Below are 18084 nucleotides of genomic sequence, written 5' to 3'. Positions count from 1 at the left end.
TAAAGAATCCTTGTGTATAATTGTAAATATGACATTAAAAATTTTACTTGTGAGATTAATGAGCCAGCCATTTAGGTTCAGAAGCAAGCAAGTATAGTTTTACAGAGAAATCCAACATATAAGACTTTATTGGGATGAAATTTAAAGATCAAACATGTAGTATGTATACTGCTTGAAATGTAGCATTTCAGAATTTGCCAATGAATCCTACACCACTTTGGTTCAGTCTTCCCAGCACAAGTTGAGTTACCATACAAGCTGCAGACCAGCCAGCTGGAGGACTTGGTTGTGGTAATGGTGGTACAGGTAGGATGGCACAACAAAGGGAGAACCCATTTTTGGCATTCTGTTTCTTTGCTTTTTTTAAAACAGAAGTTTTGTTGTTAGACATCTGGGTGATTGGAAGGTAATTTTAAGCCATTCCCTTTTCTCTCTCTTTTTTTTTTTTTTTGTGGCTGCCTTGTGGCATATGGGACCTTAGTTCCCTGACCAGGGATCGAACCCGTGCCCCCTGCAGTAGAATTGCAGAGTCCTAACCACTGGACTGCCATTCCCTTTCTTGAGCCTTACTATTTCGGTGTTGACAGTGCTTGCAGATGACCCCAATGGTTTTGAGTGGCAATTAGTCATTCTAGTTTTTTGGCACTACTCTTGCTAAACTTATTAACACTAAAATGTAAATAAGCCTTAGATATGCCAAAGATGGGGATTTTGCAGTTTAAAAGAAGCTGGATGTTGAATGTATTATTAGAATTAAATCACTTTAAGGTAGGTAAAAATAAAAAGGCTGAGTTATTTTAACAAAACAAATTCAGTTTATCACCTCTACATGTTCTCTGCAGTTCTTAGAATTCTGTTTGTTTATTTTGCTGCTGTAGTTTTGAATATTTTATTTCTGCTCTTAAATTCTATTAATTTTAAAATTATTTTATTACATAAGATATGAATTAGAGGGGAAAATCACTTATCTGTAAGTACTCGTGGCATTTTGTGTTTCTTTTCACCACCTTTCCATGTAAAGTTTAAATGTAAAATTAGCAGTTTCAAAAGGAAATGATGGAGTTGATTACATATAAAGGTCAAACCCCCTATGCATCAGTTTTTTTGTTTTTTTTTTTTTTAAAGCCCAAGTATCAAAGTAAATACCGAATAAAAATATTTGAATCAAATATAAGACTGAAGGAAAGAACTCACAAATCAATATGGGGTAGGATACTAAGACTCTATTAGACAGTGTATGAAAATGTAAATTATTAAAGGGGAAGTGCAGCTAGGAAACATGAAAAGATACTGAATTTCACTAGTTCTTAACCAAAATTCAAAATAAGTCAATAATGAGGTTTTAAATCTTGTCTATAGCTTACATTAAAATATATATGAATTTCTATACAGTATCCATGAGATGTGTTAAAATGTTGTGTTCATTGCTGGTAGCAATATAAACTATAATACAGCTCTTTGAGAGTACATTTTGGCAATATGCAGCAAGAGCTTAAAAATACTTTTTGATCTATTAGTTCCACCATTGGGAACTCAAAGCCTAAGTATATTCATTGCAACATTATTTCCAGTATAAAAATTAGAAATAACTTAAATATCCAATTATAGAATAACATTTAATTAAACTGATATATTTACTATAGAGAATATTTTAAGGATCAGTTAAAATTATTATAAAGTCTTTAATACATGAGGAGAGAAATTAGATAGGTAACTAAATTAGAAATTAGATTAGGTAACTAAAAATTATTACCTACTCTGACAAGCATTAAGCTAGGAATTTTATATCTGTTATCTCGTTTAAGCCTCCAAACAGCTTTGGAAGGTTAGACCAATAGCCTAAATTTTATGAAAGTGGTAGTAGCTGAGATCTGAAGAAGTTAACTCACAGAGATGAGGGGAAGGTGTCAGGATTTGAAAATAAGTAAGTTTGCTTCCAAAGCCAATGCTCCTGTATAACATAATATATTAACAATAAATGAAAGTATTTTAAAGATTGTTCTTTAAAACAATTTTGCAATTTTATAACATCTTTTGCTCTCATTTTTATATAGTGAAGTCTTCTTGATTTTTTTTTTTTTTCCAGTAGAATTCATTGGATCTACAGGTGGGATCACTGTGTTGCAATTTACTGTATGGAGAACTACTCCATACAGTAAATTCATACAGTGAATTCATAAAGTAAATTCTTTTGTATTTCATACATACATTGAAAGAGGGTTTGACATTTTAATTTTACATGATAATTTTTACCAGTACATACTGTAAATGGAGTTTTATTTCAATAGATCAGCTTGGACCTGTGTGAAATTCACAGTACATGTGAGGAATTCTGATTTAGCACCTCTAGATCTTAGTCACTAGAATTTTTTTTTTAATAAATTTATTTATTTACTTATTGGCTGCGTTGGGTCTTCCTTGCAGTGCGTGGGCTTTCTCTAGTTGCGGCGAGCAGGCTTCTCATTGCGGCGACTTCTCTTGTTGCGAAGCATGGCTTTAGGCACGCGGGCTTCAGTAGTTGTGGCTCGCGGGCTCTAGAGTGCAGGCTCAGTAGTTGTGGTGCATGGGCTTAGTTGCTCCGCAGCATGTGGGATCTTCCCGGACCAGGGCTTGAACCCGTGTCCCCTGCATTGGCAGGTGGATTCTTAACCACTGCACCACCAGGGAAGTCCTAGAATTTTTTTTTAAGGTGTTAAAATTATAGACCCTTCATAACTCAATACCTAAGTATCTTAAAGAGGAACTAAGTTTTTTTCAACCCAATGTAGATTTCAGGTGTTTGCTAAATTCATTCTGTTGAAATGACAAGTATGTGTAGTTAATCTCAAAATCTCCCTGATTTCCTGATATTTGTGGGGAGCAAAACCTTGTTTGCCTTAAAGAAAATAATTTATGGTATTTTATAAGATACAAAGAGACCTTAAAAATAAGATGAAGATTCTAAGACTCCTCAAAAACAATAGGGAAAAAATTATAAGTAAAAAGTTTAAAGTTCTTCTAAAATTACATAAATAGAAGAGAAATATAAAATGAAGTTATAGAGGATTATTTTATTGGTTATTTTTTCTTTAGTTCTTTTTTTTTGTTCATTTTTATCCTTTCCATATGCATCAAGCCACTGTAAAACGTTCCAAAAGAACAAAGATCATAATAAAACATGTTTTCATTTTTATGTAAATACCCATGGTCATGAAAGTACAGTCTTCTCCATCCATTCCTCCCAATGTTTTAGGCAACATAGATACAAAAATATATTTTTGATTTTTAAAAAATTTATTCATTTAACTAATATTTATTAAGTTTCTTTTTGTGCCAAACATCATTCTGGTTTCTGAGAAAAAATAAGACATGGTTATTCAAGGAGTTCATGATCTAGTAGAGGAGTCAAACATATATAGTTCATCTTAGAAAACACAAGGGAAAGTAAACTAAAAGGCATAACCTAAGGATAAAAATTAAAGAGATTATATTTACCAGGGAGCATGAATTTAACATTTTTGTCTTGTGGAGTAGTTGAGTCAGAATTACTGAGGATGCTTATAAAAAATAGAGATTTTTCCACACTCCAGATCTTCTGAATTGTATTTAACATCATAATACATTATAAAAACTTTCTCACATAGATCATGTTATTTCTTTGAACTCCTACAGAATGTATCATAGTATAGTCGTAAACTTAAGTTTTCTCCTTTCCATGAATGTATGGGTTGTTTCTATTTTTTGCTCCTCTTCCAGCAAACATCCTTATATATGAGTATATATTTTTGTAATTATGTGAGTATTTTTTAAAATTTAAAATAATTTTGCTAGGTCAAAGGATATGCATACTTCTAATTTGCTATCAAATTTCATCCCCCGCCCCCCAAAAGAGTTTACACTCCGACCAACAACATTGTTATGAAAGTGCGTATTATCCACAGTTTTATCAATACTTTAAATAATTTTTATAAACTGATAAAATGAAAACCATCTTGTTTTAATTTATATATTTTGCTTACTGCTGAAGCCAAACATTTTAATGATTATTAACCATTTGTCATCCATGAATTGCTTGTTTATATTCTTTGCTCATTTTTCTAGTCTCTATATTTCTTTTTTTATTGGTTTGTACTTTGTATGTATTGCATACTAGCCAGCCCTCTATTATATGTTGTAAATATTTTATCTTGGTCTGTTACAGATCTTATTATGTAATTTCTAATATCTTTCATTACACAGAAGTTGAAAACAGTTAAGCTGTCAACTCTGTTATTACTCTTATGGTGTTTGGATTTTCAAGTAACAGCTTCACCCTGTTAAAGCATACAATTCAATGGTTTTTAGTATATTCATGGAGTTGTGTACCCATCACTACTATTTAATTAAAAAAATTTCATCACCCCCAAAAGAAACACCATACTGATTAGCAGTCACTCCCATTTGCCCCTCCTCCCAGCCCCTGAAAACCATTAATTGTCTTTCTGTCTCTATGGATTTGCCTATTCTGGCTATTTCATATTAATGGAATCATATAATATATGGCCTTTTTGTGACTGGCTTTCACTTGCATAATGTTTTTAAGGTTCACCCATGTTACAGCATGCATCAGTACTTCATTCTTTTGCAGGTTGGTATATAATTATTTTTAGTGGGATATGTCTAATTTCCTTAAAAATGTTTTTAAATTGTAAAAATATTTCTCTTTTAACCATTTTTAAGTGTACATTTCAGTAGTGTTAAGTATATTCATATTGTGCAACAGACCTCTAGAACTTTTTTATCTTAAAGACGCAGACATAGAGAATGGGCTTGAGGACACAAGGAGGGGGAAGGGTAAGCTGGGACGAAGTGAGAGAGTGGCACGGACATATATACACTACCAAGTGTAAAATAGATAGCTAGTGGGAAGCAGCTGCATAGCACAGGGAGATCAGCTTGGTGCTTTGTGATCGCCTAGAGGGGTGGGATAGAGAGGGTGGGAGGGAGACACCAGAGGGAGGAGATATGGGGATATATGTATATGTATAGCTGATTCACTTTGTTATAAAGCAGAAACTAACACCGTTGTAAAGCAATTATACTCCAATAAAGATGTTAAAAAAAACAAAAAAACAAAAACCTGAAACTCTGTACCCAAAAAACAACTCCCCATTTCTCCTTCCCCCCAGCCCCTGGTAACCACCATTGCACTTTCATATCTAAGAATTTAACTACTTAAGTACTTCATATAAGTGGAATTATACAGTACTTATCTTTTTGTGACTGGCTTATTTCCTTTAACACAGTGCCCTTAAGTTTCATCTGTATTGTAGTGTGTGACAGAATTTCCTTCCTTTTTAAGGCTAATTAATATTCTGTTGTATGCATGTACCACATTTGGTTAACCATTCACCTGGATGGACATTTAGGTTGCTTCCACCTCTCGATTGTTGTGAATAATGCTGCTATGAACATGATTGTGCAAATAGCTGAGATCCTGTTTTCAGTTCGTTTGGATTTATGTCCAAAAGTGAGAGTGTTGGATCATATGGTAGTTCTATTTTTAATTTTTTGAGGAACCACCATACATGGTACAGCCATGTTTTCCATAATGGCTATGCCATTTAACATTCCCACTAACAGTGTACAGGAGGTTCCAGATTCTCCACATTCTCTCCAACACTTATTTTCTGTTTTTGTTTTTTTTTAATGGTGGGTATCCTAATGGTTTTGAAGTAATATCTTGTTGTGCTTTTGATTTGCATTTCTCTGATGATTCATAATGTTGAGCATCTATTCATGTATTTGTTGTCCATTTGTATATCTTTGGAGAAATCTCTATTCAGGTCCTTTGCCCGTTTTTTTAATTGGGTTATTTGTTTTTCTGTTGTTGAGTCGTAGGTGTTTTTAATTTATTCTGAATATTAAACCCTGATCAGGACTTCCCTGGTGGCTCAGTGGTTAAGAATCCACCTGCCAATGCAGGGGACACAGGTTCGAGCCCTGGTCCGGGAAAATTCCACATGCTGTGGAGCAACTAAGCCCGTGCACCACAACTACTGAGCCTGCGTGCCACAACTACTGAAGCCCCCACTCCTAGAGCCCATGCTCCACAACAAGAGAAGCCACTGCAATGAGAAGCCCGCACACCACAACAAAGCATAGCCCCTGCTTGCCGCAACTAGAGAAAGCCCGCGTGCAGGAACGAAGACCCAACGCAGCCAAAAATAAGTTAATTAAAACAAACAAACAAAAAGAACACCAATCAGATATGATTTCTAAATATTTTCTGCCATTCCATAGATTGCCTTTTCACTCTGTTGTTTCCATTTATGTGAATACGTTTTTTTTTTCTAACATCTTTATTGGAGTATAATTGCTTTACAATGGTGTGTTTATGTGAATATGTTTTTAAGTTTGATGTACCCTCAAGTGTCTGTTTTTGCTTTTGTTGCCTGTGCTTTTGGTGTCATATCTAAGAAATCATTACCAAATGCAGTATCATGAAGTGTCTCCCCTATATTTTTTTCTAGAAATTTTACAGTTCCAGGTCTTTAATTCATTTTGAATTCATTTTTGTGTATGCTGTAAAGGAATGGTCCAACCTTGTTATTTTGTGTATGGATATCCAGATTCTCTAACACAATTTGTTGAAGAGACTATTCTTTCCCCATTGTGTAGTCTTAGCACCCTTGCAAAGATCATTTGACCCTATGTGCAAGGGTTTATTTCTGGGCTCTTTTCTGTTCCCTTGATCTATGTATCTTTATGTCGGTACCACATTGTTTTTTGTTTGTTTGTTTGTTTTTGTACCATATTGTTTTGATTACTATAGCTTTGTTATGTGTTTTGATACCAGGAAATACCAGACCTCTGACTTTTTTTTTTTTCAAGATTGTTTGGCTGCTCGGAGTCCCTTTCAATTCCAGATGAATTTTAAGATGATTTTTTTCGATTTCTGCAGAAAACGCTATTGGGATTTTGATATGGATTATATTGAATCTGCAGATCACTTTGGGTAATATGGACTTTTTTTTTTAACAATATTAAGTCTTCCCATCCATGAGCACAGGAAGTGTTTCCATTTATTTGTGTTAGTTTCTTTCAGCAATGCTTTATAATTTTCAGCATGTTAAGTCTTTTGCCTCTTTGGTTAAGTTTATTCCTAAGTATTTCATCCTTTTTGATGCTATAATAGAAAATCGCATTATTTTCTTAATTTCCTTTTCAGATTGATCATTGTTAGTGTATAGAAATGCAACTGATTTTTTGAGTGTTAATCTTGTGTTCTGCAACATTCCTGAATTTGTTTACTAGTTTTTTGTGGAATCTTTAAGGTTTTCTACATACATGTCATGTCGTCTGTGAACAGAGATAATTTTACTTCATTTTATTTCTTTTTCTTACCTAAGTGCTCTGGCTAGGACTTATAGTATGATGTGTTGAATAGAAAGTTACTTTGTTCCTGATCTCAGAGGAAAAGCTTTCAGTCTTTTACCATTCAGTATGATATTAGCTGTGGGGTTTTCGTATATGGTCTTAATTATGTTGAGATAGTTTCCTTCTAGTTTTAGTTTATTGAGTATTTTTATCATGAAAGGGTATTGAATTTTGTCAGGTGCATTTTCTGCATGAAATGAGATGGTCACGTGTTTTGGTTTTTTTCCGTTCTTTTAATGTGGTATTTTACATTGATTAATTGTCATATTTTAATCCTAGCATTTCACGATAAACCCCACTAGGTCATGGTGTATAATCCTTTTCATGTGCTATTGAATTTGAAGAGTGGACATTCTTAATCTTGCTCTTTAGAGGGAAAGCATCTAGTCTTTTACCATTGAGTATGATGTTAGCTGTGGATTTTTTTTCATAGATATTCTTTTTGTTGAATTTTTAAAAATCATGAAAGTATGTTGGAATTTGTTTAAATGCTTTTTCTCTGTTGAGATGTCTCTGGTTTTTGTTCTTTATTTATTATATTGATTGCTTTTCCTATATTAAACAGTGTGACTTAAGGATTTTGTCTGATTTTTGATGACCTATCCTGTGTCTAGATGAGTAAATTGCAAGTGCCTACATTTTCTATTTGACATTTGTGGGGTTTTTTGCATCAGTTCTTGATTTTATTTTTATTTATATGAGAGTAAGGCTCTTATTTTCTCCAAAACTTTTTTTGAATGAATATTCTTCCAGACCTTATTCTGTTCTCCTGATCTGTTTATATATTCTGCACTAACATGTGATTATTATATTTAATTTTTATTGTAATTAAAATGCATTTTAATACATTTTTACTTAATACAAAAGTCAAAAGTTACAAGAGTTTATAGTGAAAAGGAAGTCCCTCTCCTACTTTTATTTCAACCAGAGGTGTTGTTTTCAGTTCCTTTTATTGTCGTTCCAGAAAGTTCTCATCCTCATATTTGCCTCTTTCTTTTTTTACCATCTACTTAGTATGTAGTTGATTGGAGTGTGCTTTATTAAATATTCTCCTGTTGATTGACATTTAGATAGTTTCCTACTATTAAAACTGAATTACAGAGATTGTCCTGTGATATATATCCCTATGCACATGTTTAAATATATCCAATGTTTTTATAAGATAAATTCCTAGAAGTAGAATGTGTGTTTAAAATTTTGATAGGTGTTGCCAAATTTCCCTCCAGAGAAGGTTTGTGCAAATTCGTAATCCTAGCGGCTATGTTGAGAGTGTTTTTTTCCCTATGCCTCAGCAATGCTGTGTTATTAAACTTTTTGATCATTTCAAATTATTAGGTGAATATTTGTAACTCATTATAGTTTTTACTTGCACTTCTCTTAAGAGTGATGGTGAAGTTTGTTTGAGATGGTTGTATTTCTTTTTCTTTGAATTGTTTTGTTTGTGAACTTTGCCCATTTAAAAATTGGTTTATAGGACTTTTTTCTCTGATTTGTAGAATTAAGGAATTTAGCACTTTCATGATATAAATTGCAGCTGTTTTTTCTAGTGTGATATCTTTTGACTTTATTTATGATTGGTGTTGGAAATTTGCATTCCATTCCTTTTCATTGTTAAGTAGTATTTCATGGTATGCATGTGTCACAGTTTCTCTACCTTTTCACCTGTTGAAGGGTGTTTTAGTTTTTTCCAGTTTTTGTTTATCACAAATAATGTTGTTATAAGCACTCATGTGCAGGGGTTTTGTTTCTTTTTTTCTTTTTCATGTACAGGTTTTTGTGTGGACATAAGTTTCCTTTTTTTCTGGATACATGCCCAATAGTGAGATTTCTGAGTCATAAGTGTAAGTGTGTGTTCAGTTTTTTGAGAAAATACCAAACGGTTTTCCAGAGTGTCTATGCCATTTTACATTTCTACTGGCAGTGTATGAGAGACCCAGTTTTTCTGCATCCTTGCAAGCATATTTGTTATTGTCACTTTTTATTTTAGATGTTTAAATAGGTATGTAGTGATATCTCCTTGTGTTCTAGTTTGCATTTCCCTAATGGCTAATGATGTTGAACATCTTTCCATGTGTGTTTTTGCTGTCTCTGTAGCCTCCCTGCTGAAATATCTGTGGATGTCTTTCACATTTTTAAATTGCAATGTTTTTATAGTGTTGAATTTTAAGAGTTGCAGTATATATTCTAGATACTAGTCCTTAGATACATGATTTGGAAATATTTTCTTCCAGAGTATAGCTTGTGTTTCTTTTTTAAAAAAAAAGAAACACATCTGATTTTTGAAATAATTATGGATTCATAGGGAGTTGCGAAGAAGTCTTCAGTAAGGATCATCCCATATACCATTCACCCAGCCTCCCCATTGTTAGCATTTTTTCTAACTATAGTGCAATATCATAACCAGAAAATTAACATTGGTACAATTCACAGGGCTTATTCAAATTATATCAGTTACTTATGCACTCTTTGTGTGTGTATACCTCTCTGCAGTTTTATCACATGGTAGCTTCATGTAACCACCACCACAATCAAGATATTTACTAACTCCACAAGACCACCCCTTGCTACCCTTTCATAGCCTCACTTACTCTCCTGCCCTGTTCCTAGTCCCTGACAACCACTAATCAGTTCTCTATCTCTAAATTATTTCAGCAATGTTATATTAAAAAAAAAAATCATGCCTTGTATCCTCTGAAGATTGGCTTTTTTCACTCAGCATAATTTCTTTGAGGTTTATCCAAGTTGTTGTGTTTATCAGTAGTTCTTTTTTATTGCTGGGATGTATTCCATTGTATGATATACTGTTTATTTAGCCATTTTATGCACTGAAGGACATTTAGATAGTTTTCAGTGTTTGACTGTTATGCATAAAGTTGCTATGACCATTCATATACAAGTTTCTGTGTGGAAATAAGTTTTCCTTTCTCTGAGATAAATGCCCAAGCGTTCAATTGCTGAGCCATATGGTAAGTTCATTTTTAGTTTTAAAAGGAACTGCAAAATTATTTTCTACAATAACTATACCATTTTGCATTTCTGCTGGCCATGTATAAGTGATCCAATTTCTCTGCATCCTTGCCAGCATTTGGTATTATTATTATTTTTTATTTTAGCCATTCTGATAGATGTGCAGTGATATCTCATGGTTTTAATTTGCATTGCCTTAATGGCTAATAATATTGAGCATCATTTTATTTGCTTATTTGGCATCTGAATATCTTCTTAGGTGAATTTCCTCTTCATAACTTTTGTCCATTTTCTAATTGGAGTATTTGGGTTTTTGTTATTGTTATTTGTTTTGTTTTTTACTATTGAGCTTTCAGAGTTCTTTATATATGCTAGATACTAGTCCTTTGTTGGGTATGTGGTTTGCAAATATTTTCTCCAATTTTGTAGATTTTTTTTTTAATTCTCTTAATGGGGTCTTCCGCAAAGCAAAATTAAATATTTTTTTTCTTTTATAGATTGTGCTTTTGATGTCAAGTCTAAGAACTCTTTGCCCAACCCTAGATCTGAAAGATTTTCTGCTATGTTTTTTTCTAAAAGGTTTATATTTTTATGTTTTACATTTAAATCTATGGCCCATTTGTTGTTACCTTTTATATAAGGTGAGGTTTAGGTTCAGGTTCATTTATAGGTAGGTGTCTGACTACTGCAGTACCATTTGTTTAAAAAGGCTATCCTTCCTCCATTGAATTGCTTTTTCACCTTTGTCAAAAATTAGTTGTCCTTATTTGTATGGGTCTATTTCTGGGTCCTTTGTTCTGTTCCACTGATCTGTAGTCTGTCTCCCACTTATATCACAAGATGTTGGTTACTAACTATATAATGTCATAAAATTGGGTAGAGTAATTTCTCTAACTTTATTCTTTTGTTTAAAAATTATTTTAGCTATTCTAGTTTCTTTGCCTTTCCATACAAATTTTGACATTATCTTGTCTATCTCTACCAAAATAACCTACTGAGATTTTGATAGGAATTGAATTAAACCTCCAAATCAATTTAGGAATAATTAATAGTTTTTCTAGCTCGGTGCTTTGTGACCACCTAGAGGGGTGGGATAGGGAGGGTGGGAGGGAGACGCAAGAGGAAAGAGATATGGGGATATATGTATATGTATAGCTGATTCACTTTGTTATAAAGCAGAAACTAACACACCACTGTAAAGCAATTATACTCCAATAAAAATGTGGAAAAAAAAAGTTTTTCTATGTTGAGTCTTCTAATATATGAACATGGTATGTCTTTCCATTTATTTTTTCTTTTATTTTGTTCATCAGCATTTTGTAGTTTTCAGTATGCAAGTCTTGCACATGTTTATTAGAGCTATACGTAAGTATTTCACTCTCTTGAGTGATTACAGATGTTATTGTATTTAAAATTTTGATTTTCATGTGTTTGTTGTTAGTATATACAGGTACAGTTGATTTTTTTTGTTGTTGATTTTGTATCTTGTGACCTTGATGAACTCATTTCTTAGTTCTAGGAGGGCTTTTGTAAATTTTTTGGAATTTTCTACATAGATTACAATGTCATCTGGAAATAGGGACAGTTTTATTTCTTCTTTTACCATTTTCTATGCCATTATCTTATTCTTAACTGGTTGGGATTCCAACAGAGTGTTGAATACTGATGGTGAGAATTACCATCCTTTGTTTTTAATCTTAGGGTGAAAGTCTCAAGATAAACTGATTTTTATTTCCACCTGCTTTCAGACTTTTCCTCATAAAGTTACCTTGTTTTGTGTTATTATTCTTTTTTAAGCTTCCTTATTGTTAGCATTTGCCTGGTAAAAGCTGTGTTCTTTGTTTTTTCCAGCCTCTTGTGGCATTTTATTTTAGGATGTTCTCTGTGTTTTAAATAACAGCTTTATTGATATATAATTTACATACTATAAAATTTACTCTTTTAAAGTGTACAGTTCATTGGTTTTGGTATATTCATAGAGTCGTGCAGCCATCACCACTGTCAATGTTAGAACATTTTCATCACCCCGAAAAGAGACCCTGTACTCATTATCAGTCACTTTCCAGTCCCAGCTCCCCAGCCCCTGGAACTACTAATGCAGTTTCTGTCTTTATGGATTTGCCTATTTTGGATAATGTTTTCAAGGTTTATTCATGTTATAGCGTGTATCAGTACTTCATTCCTTTTTATGGCAAAATAATACTCCATTGTATGGGTATACCACATTTTTAAAGTCCATGCATCAGTTGATGAACATTTGGGTTTCCACTTTTTTGGTATTATGAATAATGCTTATGAATATTCATATACGTGTTTTTGTATGGATATGTATTTTCAGTTCTCTTGGTTATATACCTTGGAGCAGAATTGCTGGGTCTTATGGTGACTCTGTCTAAACTTTGAAGAACTGCCAGAGTGTTTTCCAAAGCAGTTGTACCATTTTACATTCTCACCAGTGATACGTGAGGGTTCCTGTTTCTCCACATCCTTGCTAGCACTTGTTATTCTCTTTTTGATTATAGGGAACCTAGTGGGTGTGAAGTGGTATCTCACTGTGGCAGTTTTTGCTCTTATACATAGCAAGCATCTAGCTGGCTTTTAAAAAATCTCAATCTAAAAATGTAACATATTCTCATTTTTATATTGTCACTGTTATATTTGGTCTTTGTTCTGCCATCTTTGTTTCCTTAAGTAGTTACTAGTTAAAGTTTACCAAGCACGTTTAAGCCTAAATTTTCTTACCAACATTGTTAATTTTTCAGTGTAATCAATGTGTCTTGCCTCTCCTTCCCCCTCGTTAATTTATTCATTGATTTATTTTATCAGAAATATGTTGATGGCTATTTCCTCAAAGTTTATATTAACAATTAAAGCTTACATGAGAGTTGTTGACAGAAGAAGCATTTTCCCTCATTGCATGATAAGAGTAGAAATCTTAATAGATTCAATAATTATGGTTATGAAAGAATTGCTGTCAAATGGAGAAACAGACATTCACTTTAGTGGTTTATTTCATATTATTTTGAGAGGTCTCTATAGAATCCAAAAGCTAACAAGCAGTCTTTCAAATCAAAGTAGGTAGAGTGGGGATTAGAAAATCTGACGAATACATTGTGAATTTAGTTAAAACTCAACCAAAAGAGTGGAGTTATGACAATATTTAACATGTTAAATTGCAATTTTATCCATTAAGCAGATTAGGAAATTCATATTTTCATGTTCACCAAAGATGTGAATTGTTAACTTCCTTTTTAATAGAAATAATACATTATTCTTTAACAGATAGCCTTGATACTGTAACTTGTATTTCTACTTAAGGCTGAAATTTCTTTAGAATTCATCCCATGGTTACTTTTATTTATTTATTTTTATTTTAATTTTAAAAAAATTTTTAAAATTATTTTTATTTTTGGCTGTGTTGGGTCTTTGTTGCTGCGCGTGGGCTTTCTCTAGTTGTGGCAAGCAGGGGCTACTCTTCGTTGCGGTGCACGGGCTTCTTGTTGCGGTGGCTTCTCGTTGTGGAGCACAGGCTCTAGGCGTGTGGGCTTCAGTAGTTGTGACATGTGGGCTCAGTAGTTGTGGCTCATGGGCTCTAGAGCACAGGCTCAGTAGTTGTGGCACACGGGCTTAGTTGCTCCACAGCATGTGAGATCTTCCCGGACCAGGGATCAAACCCGTGTCCCCTGCATTGGCAAGTGGATTCTTAACCACTGTGCCACAAGGGAAGTCCCCCATGGTTACTTTTAGATAAAGTAAATAAGGTCATATGTGTGTATTTATTGTTTATGTGTTTGTGTATAACTTGCTTATGCTTGTGTAGATTTTGGTGTGCTTTTGAGTCAGTTTAAAGCCAAAATTGTATTCATATATGTGATGATTTTTTTCATGTTAATTCTCACTTTCCCACCGTAAGATCTGGATTTGCTAAATCAGAAGACTGGAGAATGACATTTAACTTAGTGTGACTAGAATTAAAATGCTGGAGCTTTTACTACCTAATGAGTAATCTATATCAGTCTTTCTGTCTGCAGCTTACTTCTTTGCTCCCCAATCTAGCATTTCACCTCTACTTTTACCCCCATTATGCTTTTAAAGTAACTTCTGAAATGTGTTTGAACTTTTACAAAATGAAATTATAGTTCTTAATGATAGTAGTTTGTTATATCTCTTATTGTCCTACATATATTAGATTTTCTATTAATATATAAAATTAGAGGATAGACACTTAATTTTTTTTTTGATACCTAAGAAACCACCTCACACAGTTAAACATTTTGCCCTTTAAAAAAATGATAATTACCAGTCTAATTCAGTTCTTCAACTGAAGGTCATTGCAAAGTATACTTTTTCTGCTATATGGCAAACTACAGTTTAGATACTGATTCAATTAAAGGTGATACTTATTTTTCCGTTTGATTTTTTTTAAATACTCTAGTTTGCATATACATACATTTGCATACAAGAATATCTGTGTGTAAGAGACAGAGTGCATTCATTTGCACTCAGAGTTCAAAAGAATAGGAGAAAGAAATGAGAATGTGTACATTAGAGATATTAAAGTATTTGCACCCCCCCTTTCCCCCCATCAAGGCTAAAAATGATGGTTAAACACCTGTGTCTGTGCCCATGAGGAAAATAACCTTTGCTTCTAGGCCTTCTAGATTTTCTGAATGGAGAGTTTTGTGGTGCAAGAAGGTGAACTTGAGGAGCAGGAAGAAACTATTCTCTTACTCGTGTGCAAAACTGGCCCAGGCCAAATTTCAGTGGAAAGTTGTCTTTGGAATCTTCCCATTTGTCTTTCTTCATGCTTCTCCCACCTCCTCCTGCCTTCTTCTTAGGTGTCTAGTGTCTTTAGCTCCTTACTGTGGCATTTTTTCCAGGCCTGCAGATGTACCTCTTAACCTCCACAAAACCCCTCCATTGTCTTTCTAATGTTGTCTGTGAAATAAGAAAACAATCTGATCTGTAGAGTGAAGGGAGTTGGTTCTAAAAGTCAGTGTATTAACCTGACTACTGAGAATTCCTGAAATTATCTTGTCAGTTATAATAGTGTACCATATTTAAATAGATATACAGCACAGTAAGCTTTCCTCCAGCATTGGGTCAGATTGCTGTTTCATTGGTTGAACACAGAGGAAGTTGGCTTATCTTTAGGGTCGTTGTATGAAAAATTATTAATGGATCTTTAAAAAACTAGAATCATAATGAGCATGGTGAGGTGCTCTTGTTAGGAGAGGTACATACATCTTGCTTGAGGATTCTTCTGGGTCAACTCCATTAAATTAACCTTGATACTCATGATATTTCTACTTTTGAACCTATAGGTTCTTTGCTTAGGGATGGGAGTCCAGGATTGTAGTAGCTATTTGTACATGTTTGCTTATTTGTAATTTAGGTATTTGTCAGGAATTATCCATTGACTTACAGCTGGTTTCCCTCTGATCACTGTTCACAGCAAATATGCTTGGGTATGGGCTCACTTGCCGCCACCTTCACCTCATGAGTCCTCTTAATCCTTATCAGAAGGAAATTCCATTTCTTCCTGTGGGAAGGTAAACATAATAGTTTGTAAGATTGAGTTCTCTTAAGCAGTATATTTCAAGAGTATAAATCAGTATTTACCCAAATGCCTGGAATTTCTAGTTCGTCTGTCGTAAATATAAAATTAGTTATGGGTAAATGTTATTAAATGCCTAATATTTACACTAGATAATTATAGTCTTTGGAGCCTTTTCTGAGTTCATGAATTTAGGTTGCTACTCAAATTTTAATATTTTACCCTTCTACTTAAGAAAGGATAGGGTAGAATGAATTTGAAAATGGCTGTTAAACTATATCTAAATGCAGTTATACAGCTAATAGTAATGTCTGATGACAAAATGGCCAACATTTATAAACAAGAAAAAAAGTCCATGATAAACATTTAATGCTTATACTTACTGGAGAAAATACACATTTAAGAAAAAACTAAGTGCACAGTCATGTGTTTCAGTTTGTACTACCAGGTGGTTACTGAAACATTATTTAAAGTAATTTCCCTTTCTAGTGAAGAGTAGTAGTGTAGCTAGAAACTTCTAGCTACTTTTATACAAGAACTCTTTTTTAATATAAATTAAGAAACTCTTCTACAAGAAAACTACTAGAAAATCAACTGTGAAGAGCTGTTAGAACTAATTGAGTTCAGCATGAGAGCTAATTAAGGTTATTGTGGGGGGAAAATCAGTATTCTTTTTACTACAAATGATAGAAAAATCCACCTATAACTGGGCATAAATGTAAAAACTAATCTATTAGTTTATATAACCAAAGAATAAGAGGCTTGATGCTCAGCTCAATGACATCACTTGATCCTTTTCTTATCCCTCTGCTCTTCCCCTGTGAACCTCTACCCCCATTGCTTTGCTCCTTATTGTGGCAAAATTCCACGAACAAGTCTTCTGTAGTCTCTGTCTCCAGTTCCTCACTTTCCATTCTCCTGTAAGTTCACTCCAGTCATGCTTTTGTTCCAGCCACTTCACTGAAACTTCCTTTGTCAGGAAGATCTTTGATGCCAAAGCCCATGGTCCCTTCTCAGTCCCCAGCTCACTTGATCTGTTAGCAGCATTTGACACAGTTAATCAGGTTCTCCTACTTGCAGCACTTTGTCACTGGACAAAGTATTCCAGGACACAACTCTCTCTCTCTTGGTTTTCCTTATATCTTGCTGGTCATTTCCTCTTACACTTCTTTTCTAAATAATTTTTTTTTATTTTAGTATAGTTGATTTACAGTGTTGTGTTAGTTTCCGCTGTACAGCAAAGTGAATCAGCCATACATACACATATATTCACTCTCTTTTAGACTCCATTCCCATATAGGTCATTACAGAGCACTGAATAGAGTTCCCTGTGCTGTACAGTAGGTTCTTATTAGTTATCTTTTATAGATAGTAGTGTGTATATGTCAGTCCCAATCTCCCAGTTTATCCCCCACCACTTTCCTCTTGGTAACCATTAGTTTGTTTTCTACATCTGTGACTCTGTTTGTTTTGTAAATAGGTTCATTTGTACCATTTTTTTTAGATTCCACATATAAGCGATATCATACTTGTCTTTCTCTGTCTGCCTTACTTCACTTAGTATGATAACCTCTAGGTCCATCCATGTTGTTGCAAATGGCATTATTTCATTCTTTTTTATGGCTGAGTAGTATTCCACTGTATATATGTACCACATCTTCTTTATCCATTCATCTGTCAGTGGACATTTAGGTTGCTTCCATGTCTTGGCTACTGTAAATAATGCTGCAATGAACATTGGGGTGCATGTATCTTTTCAAAGTATGGTTTCCTGTGGATATATGCCCACGAGTGGGATTGCTGGATCATATGGTAGTTCTATTTTTAGTTTTTTAAGGAACCTCCATGCTGTTCTCCATAGTGGCTGTACCAGTTTACACTCCCACCAACACTGTAGGAGGGTTCCCTTTTCTCCACATCCTCTCCAGCATTTATTCTTTGTAGATGTTTTGATGATGGCTATGCTAACCGGTGTGAGATGATACCTCATTGTAGTTTTGATTTGCATTTCTCTAGTAATTAGTGATTTTGAACATCTTTTCTTGTGCCCCTTGGCCATCTGTGTGTCTTCTACACTTCTTTTCTTGTTTCTCTTCTTCTCCCAGACCTCTTTGCTGTCCTTACTTCTTTGGTGATTTTATCTAGTCTCAAGGCTTTAAATA

The 18084-nt window shown here is 33.9% G+C and overlaps 1 protein-coding gene across 2 annotated transcripts in view; it reads left to right on the top strand.

Moving 5' to 3' along the window:
* Positions 1-18084, top strand: part of PIAS1 (protein inhibitor of activated STAT 1) — a 120316-nt gene that overhangs the window by 42267 nt on the left and 59965 nt on the right. The gene's annotated exons all lie outside the window — the stretch shown is intronic.

This window comes from Balaenoptera ricei, chromosome 2 (assembly GCF_028023285.1).
Source record: "Balaenoptera ricei isolate mBalRic1 chromosome 2, mBalRic1.hap2, whole genome shotgun sequence".
NCBI classification, from domain to species: domain Eukaryota; kingdom Metazoa; phylum Chordata; class Mammalia; order Artiodactyla; family Balaenopteridae; genus Balaenoptera; species Balaenoptera ricei.
Note: the sequence above shows the minus strand (reverse complement) of the source record. Positions and strands in the feature narration are given on the sequence as shown.